Here is a 17,005-nt window from a genome sequence, read left to right as displayed (position 1 = left end):
GAAGGAAGGAAGGAAGGAAGGAAGGAAGGAAGGAAGGAAGGAAGGAAAAAAAGTTTAAAAAATATTCTTTGATCTGCATTCAGACTCCATCAGTTCTTTCTCTGGAGGTAGACAGCATTTTTCATCATAAGCCCTTCTATGAAGAAATTTTAAATTTTTTTGTCACTTTCCCATTTATAGATAGGATGCACAGGTGGATAGAACAGGCACAATGATGAGATCACAGATCCATTCAAGTATAAGAGTAGAAAGACTACTGACAGCAGCAATCACACAAAACAACAAGTCATACAAACATGAGCATTTCTATGTGCACAGGAACAGGAAGAGGATTGTAAATGAAACTATGACTCTAGTATGAATAGGTTACTTTTTTTTTTAAGTTCAACAGGTTAGTTTCAAAGTTGTCCTGTTTGTAGGTATCTCCTGAACAGCCTTCTGTTCTCTTTTGCTTATTTTTTAAAGCTATAATGACATTCTTCCACAGATGATTTTTTTTAATTATGCATGGCCCTAGAATGCATTTAAAATTAATCTTGTAGGCATTTACATTCCTAAATAAGTTTTTGCTTAGGCTATATTTCCCAGGTTACCTCTGGAAATAGCCTGAAGTACTACTGCAAAGCATGACACAGATAAGATAGAAAGTTGATAATGCACAGATGACTAATCCAGAGCTCCCTAGAAAAGCTCCAGAGGGTCAGGGGTGGTCTTTGAGGTCTCCTGTTTGGATCTCAGATCCCCATGGGTACTGAGAGAGCCAGAATCTCCTGGAAAAAGAAGGGAAACCATGTGGTATAGTGGAAAGATGCTGAATTTTTGAGAAAGACCTGGATCTGGATCCTGGCTCTTACCTTTACATGATAAAAATGGCTTCCATCCTCCAACTTCTAGCTCGGAGTCTTGTCCTCTTCATCAAGGTGTCTTTTCTTAGGAAAGGAGCGACCACATGGTTTCTTTGCCTATGCTGCTGTCTCTTCTCACTCCTCTTTGAGAATAGAATCCCCCCTCACTTTCATCTTGGCTCAGCTCCTTTGCTGCCTCCTTTGGAGGGAGAGTCTTTCTTGAAGAGTCTCCCTTTGTTAGTATCATTTCATTTGATCCTTAGACAAAGAAGGCACATTCAGAGTAACAGTAGTTAAACTAATATTTGTAGGTAGTTTTTTAAAAATACTGTGTAATTCTGCTGTATTTCCTACAAGTACAAAGGGGTTTATAGAATTGAAGGCTCTTTTGTGTTTTTATCCAGGACATGTTGTCTCCTCCATTAAAATGTAAGCTCCTTGAGTGCAGGAACTATTTTTTTTCACCTCTCCATTCAATAATGGGCCAACCATGTCATAGGACCAACCATGTCAAAATACTGTCAGATGATTGTGGGGAAGAGGTTGTAAAATACCCCTCCTTTGTTCTTTCACCTGTGAAATAAGGATAACCATACATATACTGCCTGCCTGGGAAGGTTATCTTATGTCCACAACTAGGTTATAAGCTCCAAAGAATGAACAGTAGATCTCATCCACCTTTGTATACCCAAAATGACCTATCTCTGTGCCACACACAGAGTGAACCCTCAGTCAATATCTCTGATTAATTTATTCTGGGCAGGCCAAATTTAGCCTTCCTAATCTTAATTTATACTGATTATTAGAGCTGTAGTCACAGTCTAACAGAAGCCTCCATGTGCTGCTCAGGGAACCACAAAAGAAGGAGGGTGAGGCCAAACTTTTGCTTAGGGGGAATGGATTTTTAAATAGCTGTATAGGTTTGAAATGCATCTTTAATAGCTTTCTCTGCACAGCATGATCTTATCATAAAGTTACCTAGAGGCAGCTAGGTGGCACAATGGATAGAGTACAGGACATGAAGTCAGGAAGACTCCTCTCCCTGAGTTCAAATCTGGCCTCAGACACTTACTAGCCATGTGACCCTTGGCAACTTACTTCACCCCATTGGTCTCAGTTTCCTCCTTTGTAAAATGAACTGGAGAAAGGAATGGCAAACCTCTCCAGTATTTTTTCCAAGAAAACCCCAAACAGGATCATGAAGAGTCAGACATGACTGAAAAACAACTGACTCTGACCAAGCCACTTAGCCTCTACTGCCTTAGTTTACTCAGCTGTAAAATGGACTATTGTGCTCAACCTTCTGAGCTTGGATGGTCTGATCAACCAAAATCAGACACAGTGTACTTTGACCCTGACATCAAGATCAAGGACTAAGGGTGATGAAAACAACAAAATGGGAATCATACTAGCATCTGCCTTGCAGAGTTGTGGGCATAAAATGAGATATTTTTAAAGCACTTTGCCAATCTTAATGAGGTAAATAAATGCAAGTTATAATTACATATAAAATCATTATGCTATATGAAATATGCCATATAAATATATTATGTAGTTATATATACCTATATAATATGTAATCGTACTAATATATAATGCATAATGTATTATTTTTAATTGTTTATTATTAATAGCTAGCATCTGAGTAGGACAAAAATTGGATGAGCTTTAAGGTCCCTCCAAGTTTTCAGTCATAGGAATCTGTAATCAATATGACAGTCACTGACTTCCATCAGAAGTGCGGCACTCAGGGCTGGCTACAATCCATCCATTTGGCTATTAAAGGACTGGAGTGACTTCAAAAAGCCCTCTGAAAAGAAGCAAGGACAGTGTCCAAGAACCAGGTCAGGATAATCAGCTACTCTGACGACCGCTAAGTAGTACCTGCTGGAGGCTGATTAATTCCTGGTACCTACTAGCTTCAAGTTTGAGAAGGTCAGATGATGGCACAACCAGGGAACAAAAGGAAGAAATACCGCTTTCATTGACTCTAATTCCTCTGACTTCCTAGGGCTCAGCCTTGTTGGGCTTTCAAACTCCATTATTTAACTGAAAGGAATAGTAGGGAGATTGAGTTAATAGCAACAGCCCCACAGTGGGAGATAGGAGCCTAAGAGGTGGGAAATAAAGAGCCAGGAATAAAATGGGTGAGGACCCAGGAAGAAAAAAGAGACTAACAGTCCCCTTACAATGTTACTGCTGAACTTTGATCGGTGATTTCTGCTCGCAAAGCAGTGGGAGCCTCAGGAGCTTGTCCTGTGACCTACAGACAATGGCTTTTCCCCATCAAGAAAAAAAAAGAAATTAATTAAAAGCAAACAATTCATATCCCTCCATAACCATGAGGGAAATGAAATGCACAGGGTTCTATTTACTGCCCACAAAGAACAAGCCCAGGATGGAAACAGGATAGGGCTGTTTCCCCTCGGTCCTCTTACTCTGAAAAAAATGAGCCAGCAGTTGAGGGATTGTAGGCACTCTTTCCACAATGGGAAGGGGTTGGGAGGAGGGCGGGGAACTTTACAACCTCTTTACCATGGTCATCTGACAATGCTTTTATGTTGTTGGCCCTTGCTTTTTTCCCAAGAAAAGACAGTCTGGTGAAGAGGGCAAGACACTGGACTAGAAGTTGAGAGACTTCACTTGGGGTTCCAGCTCTGCCACTCATTAGCTTCGTATCCATTGTGTTCCCCCTCTGGGCCTCAGTTTCCTGATTTGTAAAATAAGAGGGTTGGACTTAATTGTCTCTCAATTCCCTTCCAGCTCCAACATCCTATGATTGGATCACAAACACACATATTCACTTTCCCTCAGGAAGTCACAACCTGGAGAAGTCCATTTTTCTCCACCTAAAATCTGGGGAACAGGACATCACAGACCCAGGACAGGATGGGTGGACAAGTGAGTAAAAATGGCTGTGTGTGTGTGTGTGTGTGTGTGTGTGTGTTTTCTCTCTTTTTCTCTGTATACAATGATGAGAGAAAGAGGGTAGCAGTGGAAATAAAGCTCTGGAAATTCATGAGTGTATCCAGCCTCTCCTTCCCCTTATTTATGCCTAGCAGGAAAAGAGCCAAGCTATAAATCAAAGTCTCCTTTCAGGCTGAACATCTGAGCCACAGGAGTGATTGAAAACTTTCATTTCTTTTTTTCTCTGCTCTTTCCCTCCCCTCCCCCTCCAGGCTCTGTGTTGAGTTTAGTGCTCATGAATATTGCCCTTACAGGCTACAATCCCTTCACTGAAGGTGTGAAATGACTGGTTTCCACTCTGCTTCCCAGAGCTAGAAGGGTAGCAAAGTCTCTTCTATCCCTCTAAGTACCTGAGCTGTGTATAGTTCTCAACTAGGTATAGAGAAGGGAATAATTAACTGGAATTCCATCATTTGTAACACACATTTACTCAGATTTCTTTTATTGTATTGAAGAGACAAATGGTGGATATTCAGACAACAAGAATTTATTGCGTGCCTATTATGTGATCAGCACTGAGGATACATGGGTAGAAATGAAATGGTCTCTGACCTAAAGGAGCTTACATTGGCAGAGTCCCGGAATTTGAAAGTTGGAAGGGATGTTGGTAACCATCTAATTCAATCCACACATAAAAGAATTTACTAATCCAACATACCTGACAAGTTTTCATCAAATCTCTGCCTGAAGACTTCTAAGGAGCAGGAACCCACTACTTCCTGAGGTAGCCCGTTCCATTCTGCAGATATCTCTAACTTAAAATTAGACCTTGATGGGTGTAGTGACCCATGTCTTGTAATATTAGCTACTGGAGAGGCCGAGGCTGGTGGATCCCTTGAGCTCAGTTGCAAAGGAGAAATGTCGATGCAATGTCTGCACTAAGTTTGGCATCAATTTGGTGAGATCCCAGGAACAAGGGACGAGTAGGTTATCCAAGGAAAGGGAGAACCAATCAAACTTGGAAATGGAGTAGATCAAAGTTTTCCTGTCGGATGAGTAGCAGGACTGGATTTGTGCATGGCCCCTGTACTCCCATTCTGAGCTAGATGGAAAGACCCAGTTACTTTTTTAACTTAATTTTTTTTCTTTTTAACTTCCATTCCTTATACCTAATCTGACCTTTGGGATCAAAGAGAAAACGCTTTTGATCTCTCCTCCATGTTAGAGTTCTTCAAACATTGAATGACAACTATACTGTCCCCCTGATAGGGCTGGAAAGATAGGCCAGAACCAGGCTTTATAACCTCTTCTTCATGTTAAAGATGCTTAGTTTCTTCAACTGATTGCCATGTGACATAGATTTAAGGTCCTTTGCCATCCTGGAATTTTTGTTGTTCAGTCATTTCAGTTGTGTCCAACTCCTTGCGACCCCACTTGGGGTTTTCTTTATTTCCCCAATTCATTTTACAGATGAGGAAATTGAGGCAAATAGGGTTAAGTGACTTACCCAGGGTCACATAGCTAATAAATGTCTGAGGCTGGATTGAACTCAGGAAGATGAGTCTTCCTAACTCCAGTCCATGCCCTCTATCCACTGCACCACCTAGCTGCCCTCTGGCTACTCTTCACCTTTTCAGTGTCCTTAAACTGCAATGCTACCTTCTCTCTGTTGTCAGTTATCAAAATCCCATCTATTCTAAAAAGTAGTCTTATCCCATCTTTGCCCTTACTTTTCCTCCCACTATAGCTTTTTAAAAGTCCTTTTTGTTAATGCTCTAAATCACCATTGATTATAAAAATGCAAATTAAAACAACTTTGAGGAACCACTTCATACCTATCAGATTGGCTAATAGGACAAAAAATGAACATGGCAAATGTTGGAGGAGATGTGGGAAAACTGGTCCACAATTCACTGGTAGATTTGTGAACTGATCTAACTATTCTGGTGAGGGCTAGGCAACTGTTCATACCCTTTCAACCAGTAGTACCACTGCTCGGACTCCATCCTAAAGAGTTTCTGTTTTTTTTAGGGGTGAAGCAGAAGGATCTATTTGTACAAAAATATTTATAGTAACTCTGTTTGTGGTAGCCAAGAATTGGAAATTGAGTGGATGCCCATCAACTGGGGAATTGCTAACAAGCTGTGGTATATGATTGTAATAGAATATTACTGTGCTATAAGAAATGGCAAGCAGTGTGATTTCAGAAAAACCTGGAAGATATATATGAATTGATGCAAAGTGAAGTGAGCAGAATCAGAACACTGTACACAGTAATAGCAATATTGTATGATGAAGAACTCTGAATGACTTAGCTATTCTCAGCAATACAATAATCACCACAACAATCCTAAAGGACTCATGATGAAGCATATTATCTGCCTCCAAAGAAAGAACTGATGTCTGAATACAGACTGAAGTATACTACTTTTCTCTTTTTTCTCTTTCTTTTTACTTGCTTTTCTTTTTTTCTTTCCTTCTTTCTCCCCTTCCTTCCTTCTTTCTTTTTTCTTGTTTTAGTGTCCTTGCATAAAATGACAAATATGGAAATGTTTTACATGATTATTCATGTATAACCTATATCAGATTACTTACCATCTCAGGGAGAGGTAAAAAAAGGGAGTGAAGGATAGAAGTTACGAATTTGGAACTCAAAACTTAAAAAAAAGTCTTAAAATTATTTTTCATGAAATTGGACAGAGTAAAATATTATTTTTTAAGGGCCCTTTTAGTTGTCCTTAGATTCCTTTGCTAATATCAGCTCCCTCTAAGTTTTAGTAACCCTGTTATTATTTTTACAAAATCATACCATTTATAGGCTTCCTGTTACCTGATTCTGCTTCCATCTTCTATTTCTTTTTTTTATCTGAGTTGATTGGTGAGATTGTTGTATATCTACATTTGGTCAAATTCTATTTTCTCCTCCCACTCAGAATTTTTTCCTTTTTATATTTAGAACTTCATTCTTCAGCATCTCTTATCCCTCCTGGGCTCACTTCCCCTGTAGCATTTTACTCCATGTGACTCTACCTATCTTTTCTCTGAGCCCTTAGAAAGCTACTTTCCCAAAATCTAGGGTTTATCAGTCAACCAATCAACAACATTTATTAAGAACCTACTATGTGCCAAGAACTGTGCTAGGTGTGACACTATAAATACAAAGAATGAAACAATCCCTGCCCTTAACCTATTCTCACATGGGTTACATTCTCACAGGGGAGATAGCAAATACATACAATAAGTAAATACAGAATAAATACAAAGAAAAATATAAGGGAGGGAGGGCACCAGAACTTGGAGGATGAGTAAAGGCTTCATGTAAAATAAAAAGTTGCTTGAGTTTGTCTTGAAGGGGAAAAAAAGATTCTCTAAGGTAGAGGGGAGGAGTATTCCAAACCAGTGGGTCAGCCACTGTAAAAGATGGGGGTGGCAGATGAAGTGCTACATGTGAGAAAAAGAGATGATGCCAGTATGACTGGATTTCAGAGGACCAGAGGGAAATAAATGTCTGGTGAGGCTATAAAGATAGGTTGGGAGGGGTGGCTAGGTGGCTCAGTGAATAGAGCACCAGCCCTGGAGTCAGGAGGATCTGAGTTCGAATCCGGCCTCAGACACTTAACACTTACTAGCCGTATGACCTTGGGCAAGTCACTTAACACCAATTGTTCTGCCCTCCCCCCTCCAAAAAAAGCAAAAATAAATAAATATTCTCTGCCTTTTAAAAAAAAAGATAGGTTGGGACCACATTGAATGGAGCTTTAAATACTAACCAGAAGAATTTAAGGGCCACAGGGGCCACTGGAGTTTGAGTTGGGGAATGACATGGTCAGATCAGCACCTAAGGAAACTCCCTTTGGCAACTGTGTGTAGGAAAGACTGGAGTGAGGAGAAACTCAAGGCAGGAAGAGCAGTTAGGAGGTAATTACAATAATCTAGGTGAAAGGTGATGAGGGCCTGGACTAAAGTGGTGACTGTGTGTGCAAAGAGGAAGGGTTAGATGAGAAAGATGCTCTGGAGGTCCTTTGCATGACCAACCATGACAGGATTTCCTCTCCTCTATCACAAACTCTAGGATGGAGTGGTCCCTTGTGCCCGGTATTTCTAGCATTTCCACCCCAGCAACCAGTTCTTTCCTGATAGTAAAAATCAGATCCTGAACAGAATTTCCCCTTACTAGTTCCTCTCCCTTCAGAAGGATGAATTATCACTAACGTGGGGCAAGAAGTTATTGACTGTTCTGCTTTTGCCAGAAAGAGAGCTCTAATAGATGTCTGGATCACTAAAGTTCCCCAAAATATCATGCTTCTGTGTCGGGTTTATGAACTGTTTCCCAAAATACTCACCTATTTCCTCCTTTTGCCCAAGTGGCTTGTTGAATATTCTAATAATAAAATCACTCCTGTTTCTCACTCTATTGACCTTCACTCAAATGCTCAGAGCCTTCAAGAGGACCAGCACCTCTGGTGTGAGGGCTTGCTGAGCCCTTTACAGGGCTGCTCATCTACCTCTGGTATCTACCTCTCACCCAGCTCTCACCTGTGGCTCCAAGAAGCTGTAACATGAGCAGTAGCCATACCCTTAAAACCATCTTGGCAGATGCGTTAAAGCAGGTTGAGGGTAAACAACAGGCCTCAGACCTGTTGGTGAGTTAGGAGGATGTCTACCCCAAGTATGTGAAGACTTCCCTCCCTCAGAATGGGCAGACAAGAACAATTTGTTCCAATGACCACGAAGGCAGCTGAAGCAGGAGCTGTAGAGGAGTGCTTAGAGCCTGGTCAGACATTGAAGAGGCCAGGGTCATCCAATGTATTTAGGGCTATCACTAGTCATCCTGACTTTTGTCTTTGCCACTGTGCTTCAGTGACTCTGGAAGAGAGAGTGAGACTGACGATTTTGTGCAGTTCTACCTCACTTAAATCCGATCATTTCTGTAACATCATCAGTTCTCTTCAAAAATGAAGGACCCAGCAGATGTCCTACCTCTGGCCTCAGCTCACATTGATTCCTCAACTCCCAAAGTTTCCCTTTAGAATATACTGATTTGATCACAAACACACACTTTCACCCTCTCTCATTAAGACACAACCCTATGGAATCCATTCGCTTTCCTCCATAAAAAATCTGGTTCTATGCCTCAGCATTGTTAAATAGTGTAGTCATATACACAGTTTTGTACTTTGCTTTAGTCTTGTCTCATTGGCTGCTTTTCTTTAACCTCTTATGATCTAGTGTCATATTTAATATTCTTTCTTTTAATCCCCTTTCCTTTAGTGAGAGGCAGAGAGTGGCTAGAGGGTCACTCAGGTCAGGAAAACCTAGGTTTCAAGCCCTTCCTCCAACACCTACTGGCTGGTTGCCTACTAGGTAAGTTATTTAACCTCCCAATGCTCTAGGCCAAAGGTCTCAAACGTGCAATAATCTGGAGTACATACTGAATCAGATTAAAATGTAATTGGGAAATAACAAAATAAATATGAATACAATAGACTCAGATAATGCTAACTTAATAATGATGATGATGATGGCTAGTATGTATATAGCTCCTACTATGTACCAGGCATAGTAGGTGTGAGGTAGGTATAAAAGGTATATTAGATACTAAAGTAAGATAGGTAATAAAGGCATTGTTATTTCTACTTTATAGGATGCTAGGGCACAGAATAATCAAATGTCTGACGAAGGGTAAGGGGACCAGCTAGGTGGCACAATGGATAGAATATCAGTCCTGGGGTCAGGGGACCTGAGTTCAAATTTGACCTCAGACACTTAGTAGCTTTGTAACCCTGGGCAAATCACTTAATCCCAATTGCAAAGAAGAAGAAGAAGAAGAAGAAGAAGAAGAAGAAGAAGAAGAAGAAGAAGAAGAAGAAGAAGAAGAAGAAGAAGAAGAAGAAGAAGAAGAAGAAGGAGGAGGAGGAGGAGGAGAAGAGAGAAGGAAATTAGTGCAAAGGGAGGTTAGTACCTAAGAGCATTCAGCAGAGCTGAGGTTCAAACACAGAATTTACTCTAAAGTAAATGCTCTGTCCACTGCCCCACAACTGGCTATCAAGTCTACTGACACACCCTCCCCCCACCCTATTCAGTTCCCTTCCACAACATGCTAACTCTCTGGTTTAATATTTGATGCATAACAAATTCTAAATGAAAATTAACTGATTATCCCTCCCTACTGGATTAAAAACTCTTAGAAGAAAGAGGTTGTTTTATTCATTTTTGGTTCCGTCACATGTCCTAGTACAATGTCTTGTACATAGTAGGCACTCAGTAAATAAAGATTGAACAAATTAAATGAATCCTAAGTCATTCCAAGAAACTTGAAGATGCAATTTTCCCCTCTATTCTGTAGTTACAAAGGCATAAAAGCAGTTTTATACATTTTATGAAGATTTTTAATAGGAAATTTGTCAAATAACATCTCTCAACCAGAAAATTAAGGAAGCAGGACACATCCATTAGATTGGCAAAGTGGCTAATAAGGGAAAATAACAAATGCTGGAGGGACTGTGGGAAAATAGGAAAATTAATGCACTGTTTGCAGAACTGTAAGTGGTTCAACCATTCTGAAAAGTAATTTGGAACTAGGCCCAAAAAGTCACTAAACCGTACATACCCCTTGACTCATTGATGCCACTATTAGGTGTATATTCCAAAGAGTTCAAAGAAAAAAGCAAAAGGTTCCTTATGTACAAAAATATTTGTAGCAGTTCTTTTTATATAGCAAAGAACTGGAAACTAAGGGGGTCCCCATCAATGAGGGAATGGCTGAACAAGTTATGGTATATAAATGTAGTGAAATACTATTGTGGTGTAAGAAATAATGAAGGGGAACCTGGGAAGATTTTTATAAACTTATATAGAATGAAGTAAGCAAAACCAGCAGAAAAAAAATTATTCATACCATGACAATAGTATTACAAAGGCAAAAATTTTGAAAACCATGATGAAGCATGCTACTCACCTTCTGACAGAGGTGATCTACTCAGGGTACAACATCAGTCATAGATTTTCTGGACATGGCCAATACAGGAACTGGTTTAGCTAAACTATGTAAATTTTTGACAAGGGTCTTATTTTTCTTTCTTTTTTAATTGGGCTGTAGGTAGGAGTAGTGAGAGAAGGTAGATTTTCATATCTGTAAAAAAATTTTAATTTAATGTAAATAAAAATAATAACTGAGGGTTGAAGATATACAGAGTAAGGGTGCAAACAGATGGGAGTGGAGTTAATCAGGAGAGCCTCCAACAACATACTTGTCTTTTTTTTAAGCACACGAAAACCCATTTTACAACTGCAAAAATTGTCCACAGTTTGTTTGGGAATAGTCTAAAGAAAAGAAAAGGATATTGACTCATCCTTCTATAAACAGCCAGACTCTAGGACTCCACTAACCCCTGTTTTGACCATTAAATCAGACTTGAAACTCAGTATCACCACTCACATACTGCTGTCCAGTTGTTTTTTTCAATTGTGTCTGACTCTCTATGACCCCATTTGGGGTTTTCTTGGCAAAAATACTTGAGTGCTTTGCCATTTCCTTCTCCAGCTCATTTTACAGATGAGGAAACTGAAGCAAAAAGGGTTACTTTGACTTGTCCAGGATCACACAGGTAGTAAGTAGCTGAGGCTGGATTTAAACTCAGAAAGATGAGTCTTCTTGACTCCAGGCCCTGCACTCTATTCACTGTGCTGCCTAGCTGCCCACATACTTGCATATACTCTGCCTTCCTTTTCCATCTCTTACTCAATAACTGACAATCACATTCCACATAGGGCTGTAAGGAAACTATGAGATAAAAAATATTCAAAAGTGCCTCACAATGTATAAAGGTGAAGCATTTTGCCAGTTTGTGTTTCCTTAGACTTGAACACCAAGTAGAATCATTTGACTCCTTTGGAGATGCTAATCTCTTCTCACATTGTACATTCAGTCATCTCCAAACACATCAGCACTGTAAGCCAGGACTCTCTATTTAAGATCTATATTCTATTCATGAGAGTTTCAAGCAGAGTCTCAAAATGCACAGTGTGTGTTTGGGAGGAAGGAGCATTACTGGTGGTCTCAAACTTAAACTGAAAATCAAAAATAGATGTAAAGGTATTGGCAGGGGGTGTGTTTTTATAAAGGTGGAAAAAATGAACCTGAAACTGGTTTTAATGATCAGGCAGCCCTTAGTAGGACCTAAATTTTTGACCATCAAGACAAAATATTACCTTAATAATTTAATTTTCTTCTATTAAAATAAAAGAAAACCTAGTGGGGATAAGAAGAGAGGGTGTTAGTTATTGGTCTGTTTGGGAACTTGAATTCCATAAATATAGGAAACTCCAGATGAGGAAATTTTCTCTCTTAAAGCTGATCAGCAACTGTTCTGTAGTTTATATTCTGAGAGATTGCCTGGGGGCACTGAGAAGTGAGTTTCCCAGAATTATATAACCAATATGTATCAGAGGAGAGAGTTCTTCTTCACTCTGAGGCCAGCTCTCTGTTGACTAGTCCATGAAGCCTTTTTTAGTATATGAAGTAGTAGGAAGAAAGCAGGAAGAGGAGGGGGAAGGGGAGAAAGAGAGAGGGAGGATAGAGAGGAGAGGAGAGGAGAGGAGAGGAGAGGAGTGGAGAAGAGGGGGGAGGAGAGGAAGAGAGGGGAGGAGAGGAGAGGAGAGGAGAAGAGAGGAGAGGAGAGAAGGGGAGAACAAGAAGAACAAAAAGAACAAGAATGAGGAGGAGGAAAGAGAAGAGAAGAGAGGAGGGAGAGAAAGAGAGAGGGGGTAGAGGAAGAGAGAAGGGGGTATAGGAAAGGAGGAGAGAGAAAAAGTTGGAGGGAGAGGGGAAAAGATGGAAAAAGGAAAGAGGACAGAGAGGAGGGGAGGGAGGGAGAGGGAGAAGGAGAGGGAAAGGAAGAGGGAGAGAACAAACTCCAAAAATGTAATGAACACTGGCAGGTTTTTAACATTGAGACTACTTGCTAACATTATCACCCTGCTTTGGACTTCATGGGGTGACTTGGACAGTGCCTTGCACGTAATATGCATTTAATAAATGCTTACCGAATTGAATTGTTCATTGACCCAAATCCAAGATTCAAGTCAGATCCAAACTATTTTCAATGATTCAAAAGTTGGATGAGCTACTTTACACCCAAATAAACCATCTCCATCCCAGAATTCTGCTTCTCTGTTCAGCTCCTCTCCCAGTCTAAATGAAATAAAGAAGTACCAGAAAGCTCTCCAGATTGATTGACACCAAAAGGATGGGAACTAATCACTTTGAAGTTTCTTGCCCTTGGACTTCAATGACTCTCACAATCTATGGGCTGAAAGCAAAATAAATCCCTCTAGTCATTCTGTTAATACCTTCCTTTCCAGGAAGGATTCACACAGTACAAACTTTCTGAGCAACTCAGAAATTTCATTTGAATCTGACATTGGCCTTGTAAGTAGAACTACACTATCTCAGCCAAGTGTCCATTTAGATCACAGCGGGTGCATTTCCAAAGTGCTACCATAATTAACAATGACAGTTGTTACTATAAACTTCTGTTTTCATAAGTTTCTAATTCTACTGTAAAAATCAGGTCACCCAGGCTGAAACTTTGTATAGGAAACCTTTGCATGCAGACATTTTTTTTTTCTCCTGAATAAAACAAGGGGTGGGGGGTGGGAATCATACCATAGTATAAGAGTGTGATCAAATATAACTTTTTTTGCATAAAAACTTATGTCTCTTTTCTAAAGAATATGGGGAAAAAGTCCATGAGAGCCCTATGATATATGTATGTACATATGTGTGTATGCACACATGCACAGAGAGTCACATCTCAAATAACTTGGGAAATTTGATTAATTCTATCAGTCCTATCCAACCTTAAGACAATTAGTCTTATTCAGGTACTCATTCCCTCAAGCCTAGATTATCCTAAGCATAGAAGCAAGACCTGGTATTCACCTTAGAAATCATGTAGTCTTATTTTACAGATGAAGAAATTGAGACCCAAGGAAGTGAGATTACTTGTTCCAAGGTAACATCAGTTTCTTTGTATTATGCTTCAAACTGGTACCAGGCTAACATTTTTTTTTTTGCTTTTTGGAGGGCAGTTGGGGTTAAGTGATTTGCCCAATGTCACATGGCTAGTTTTTGTGTCAAGTGTCTGAGGTCATATTTGAACTCAGGTCCTCCTGATTCCAGGGCCAGTGCTCTATTCACTGCACCAAGTAGCCGCCTCTGGGCTAAAATTTTTTTACAACAATACTTATGACTTGTTTTTGCATCATAAACATTTCTGGCTATAGCTTTCCCAAAAACATGCACAATAAACTCTACCTCATATCATAGAAACAGTAAAAAAAAAAAAACCCTGAGTGACCATCTGAAAACATAAGCGGCATCCTGACTCAACATTCAGGAAGAAACAGAAATGGTTTTATTGAACCACTGTAACCAAAGAATGGTCATTACTGGATCAATGCCAACTTGGGGTGGTTAGCCTCTAAGGGAACGCCTCAATGATGTCCTTAAACCTATACTGTCAAATATGTTCATTAATATCATGTATGGGGGCAGCTAGGTGGCACAGTGAATAGAGCACTGGCCACGGAATCGGGAGTACCTGAGTTCAAATCCAGCCTCAGACACTTGACACACTTACTAGCTGTAAGTGACCTTGGGCAAGTCACTTAATCCCAATTGCCCTGCCCTTCAAAAAAAAAATATATATATACATATATATATAATGTATGAAAGCAGAGAGCAAAGCTAGACCTGCTTCCAACATAACATTGGCTTTCTGTATTCAACTGTAATTAATTGTCATCTCAAAATCATTGGGAATAGGACTATCTCCATAGTAAATTTCCTTTTCCACATATGTTACAATGATGAGGCTTATAATTTGTTTTCTATAACCCCTGAAGCTGTCACCATGAGAACAAGAGTTTTAAACTTTTGTTATAAAGTAACAACTAACAGTTCACATTTATGATACTATATAGCTTCTCCTTCCAAAAGCTATCCACCCTTCTGGAAGTTTGTGTGCCCTAGAAGAATGACTTAGGCTATCCTCACTCACACTGCTCCCCTCAGAACAAAGAATCTGCTGGGCAGGACACTCATCCAACATTCCCTAGATCTACTCCTCTCTACACCTGAGCTTCCAAATGCCAAGGACAATTCTCCCTCGAATACACGGTTTTCTTTCTGCTATGCTACCAAAGTTCATGCTCCTTGAAGCTGCTTCCTGCCCCCACCTGTCTTCTCCTAGCTAGATATGCTGTCTCTTATTGGGTGAGTAGCTCTACTTCAAGATACCATGGCCTGTGAGGGAGAGGGAGAAACGAGGTGGAGAAATACTCTCTCCCAACCTTACCCTCCTGGAGAGATGTAGAAGTCACACTCCACACAGTTGCACCTTGCCTTGGCTATCTTTAGGGCTGACGAGTTTAGCTATTTTAAAGGCTGCTATGGGGGTAATCAATCTTTTGCCTGCCAAAGCTTCTCCTTATAGTTCCATCAGGGAAAACTTGTATTTCATTCAGGTGGAATAAATGTCAACTTTGTGCTGCACATTAACACCTCTCTGTTATCTGCACCTTTCTGTGATTATATCAACTGGGCTGAGGTGGGTGGAAATCTCCATATCTCTCTCTCTCTCTCTCTCTCTCTCTCTCTCTCTCTCTCTATCTCTCTCTCTCTCTCTCTCTCTCTCTCTGTCCATCTGTCTCTCTGTCTGTCTGTCTGTCTCTCTCCCCTCTGTATGTGTGCCTTCTGTCTCTGCCTCTCTATCTCTCTTTCCCTGTTTCTTTCTCCGTCTCTCCATCTCTTTTTCTCTATGTCTCTCTCTATCTCCTGTCTCCTTCTCTCTCTCCTTCTCTCTCTCTTCTCTCTTTCTCTCTCTCTCTCTCTCTCTCTCTCTCTCTCTCTCTCTCTCTCTCTCTCACACACACACACACACTATCCTATATTCTATCCTTACAATAGCCTGGTAAGGCAGATAACTAAAATGTCATTTTTATTCCTATTTTATAACTAAAGAAACAGACTCAGAGAGAATAAATGACTTACCCATGGCCACACTTCTAGCAAGTGGCAGAGGACTCAAACCCAGGACTTCTACCTCTAAGTCCCATGATCTTGTCACTATATCTGGTTGACTCTCTCATTAATAGAAGGTTAAAATGGAATACTTACTACCTCATACAATTTGCTTGCCCATTCATTTGTATACTTTAAATGGAAATAGAACCGACTAATTTGGTGTCAACTGCTCCCCCATTGGGGGCTGGCACATAATAGGCCTTAATAAATGTTGCTGAATTAAATCGTTATTTTTGCATGGTTTATTTTGTTAGCAATCAAAGTTTTTGAATAATTGAAGTAGTATTTGATTCCTCATTTTATATCTTTATTTAACTAGTTGATTACGTTTATGGATATTAGCTTTAGAAAAAAATAATTAACTGTCAAACTAAATTACCAAGCTAGGATAGTTTGGTAAAATACTTTTATAAAGATGGGGGAAAGAAAAAGAAGAACATCAAAATGAGAGGAGTATTATCAAGAATAGAGCTATCTCTGAAGATTAGCTAAGCATTCTGCTTGAGAATATGTCATTACTAAATGTCATATTAAATATTATTGAGTCCCTGAATAAACGATGTCTGGGTAGAGCTTAATCTTCCCTAGCAGGGAAAGTTGGAGTTTTAAATCCTCCAGGTTAATTAAGTCTAGAGTAGCATTCCTTCTATGTGAAAGTAAAAAGAACTCACCAAAGAAGCTTAAAAGTATGACAAGAAATCTTTTAAATTAGCAGAGAGCTGTCAGAGTTGTGTATTTGATGTCATGATGCATTTTCTTCTAAGCACCCAAACTCTGCCACCCAAGTTGATGTGATAGGCTATTTATCAATGCCAGAAGGAAATTAAGTCAAAGGATGTCAAGCTGAGGTGGCTACACTACCACAGGATCATTTCTGTTATTTCTTCTGTAACAAGTATCTTTCTTTTTCACAAGTATCATACAGGATACTCTACTTTATGAAAATCTGACATGTAGAAATCCTAAGTTCATAGAAGTGGGTTGTCATACTTCATGGTATGAATTCATTCTTTGCTTTGTTATAGGATTCACAGTGCAGTATCCTGTTAAATGTTTATCAACTGGCTGGGGATGGGGGGGGGCAGTATATACCTGACACATTTTAAAGTTTAATCTGTATTATTAACATTTTCTCCATCACTTTCTTACATGTAGAAGATGAACA

General features: G+C 39.8%; 1 long non-coding RNA gene across 5 annotated transcripts in view; it reads right to left on the bottom strand.

The window, feature by feature from the left end:
* LOC138143638 (uncharacterized) overlaps positions 1 to 17,005 on the bottom strand; it is a 185,613-nt gene that overhangs the window by 134,789 nt on the left and 33,819 nt on the right. For 4 of the 5 annotated variants that reach the window (XR_011163760.1, XR_011163761.1, XR_011163758.1 and 1 more), the window contains one exon: positions 10,711 to 10,884. The exons of the other annotated variant lie outside the window; for it this stretch is intronic. This is a non-coding gene — a long non-coding RNA (uncharacterized lncRNA). The remainder of the gene's footprint in view (positions 1 to 10,710; positions 10,885 to 17,005) is intronic. 5 annotated transcript variants of the gene reach the window in all.

Source organism: Petaurus breviceps, unplaced genomic scaffold (genome assembly GCF_028583685.1).
Source record: "Petaurus breviceps papuanus isolate PSGF00001 unplaced genomic scaffold, PetGlider_PUasm1.0 90650, whole genome shotgun sequence".
NCBI lineage: Eukaryota > Metazoa > Chordata > Mammalia > Diprotodontia > Petauridae > Petaurus > Petaurus breviceps.
The sequence above is the reverse complement of the archived record's forward strand: the minus strand, read 5'-3'. Positions and strand labels throughout refer to the sequence as shown.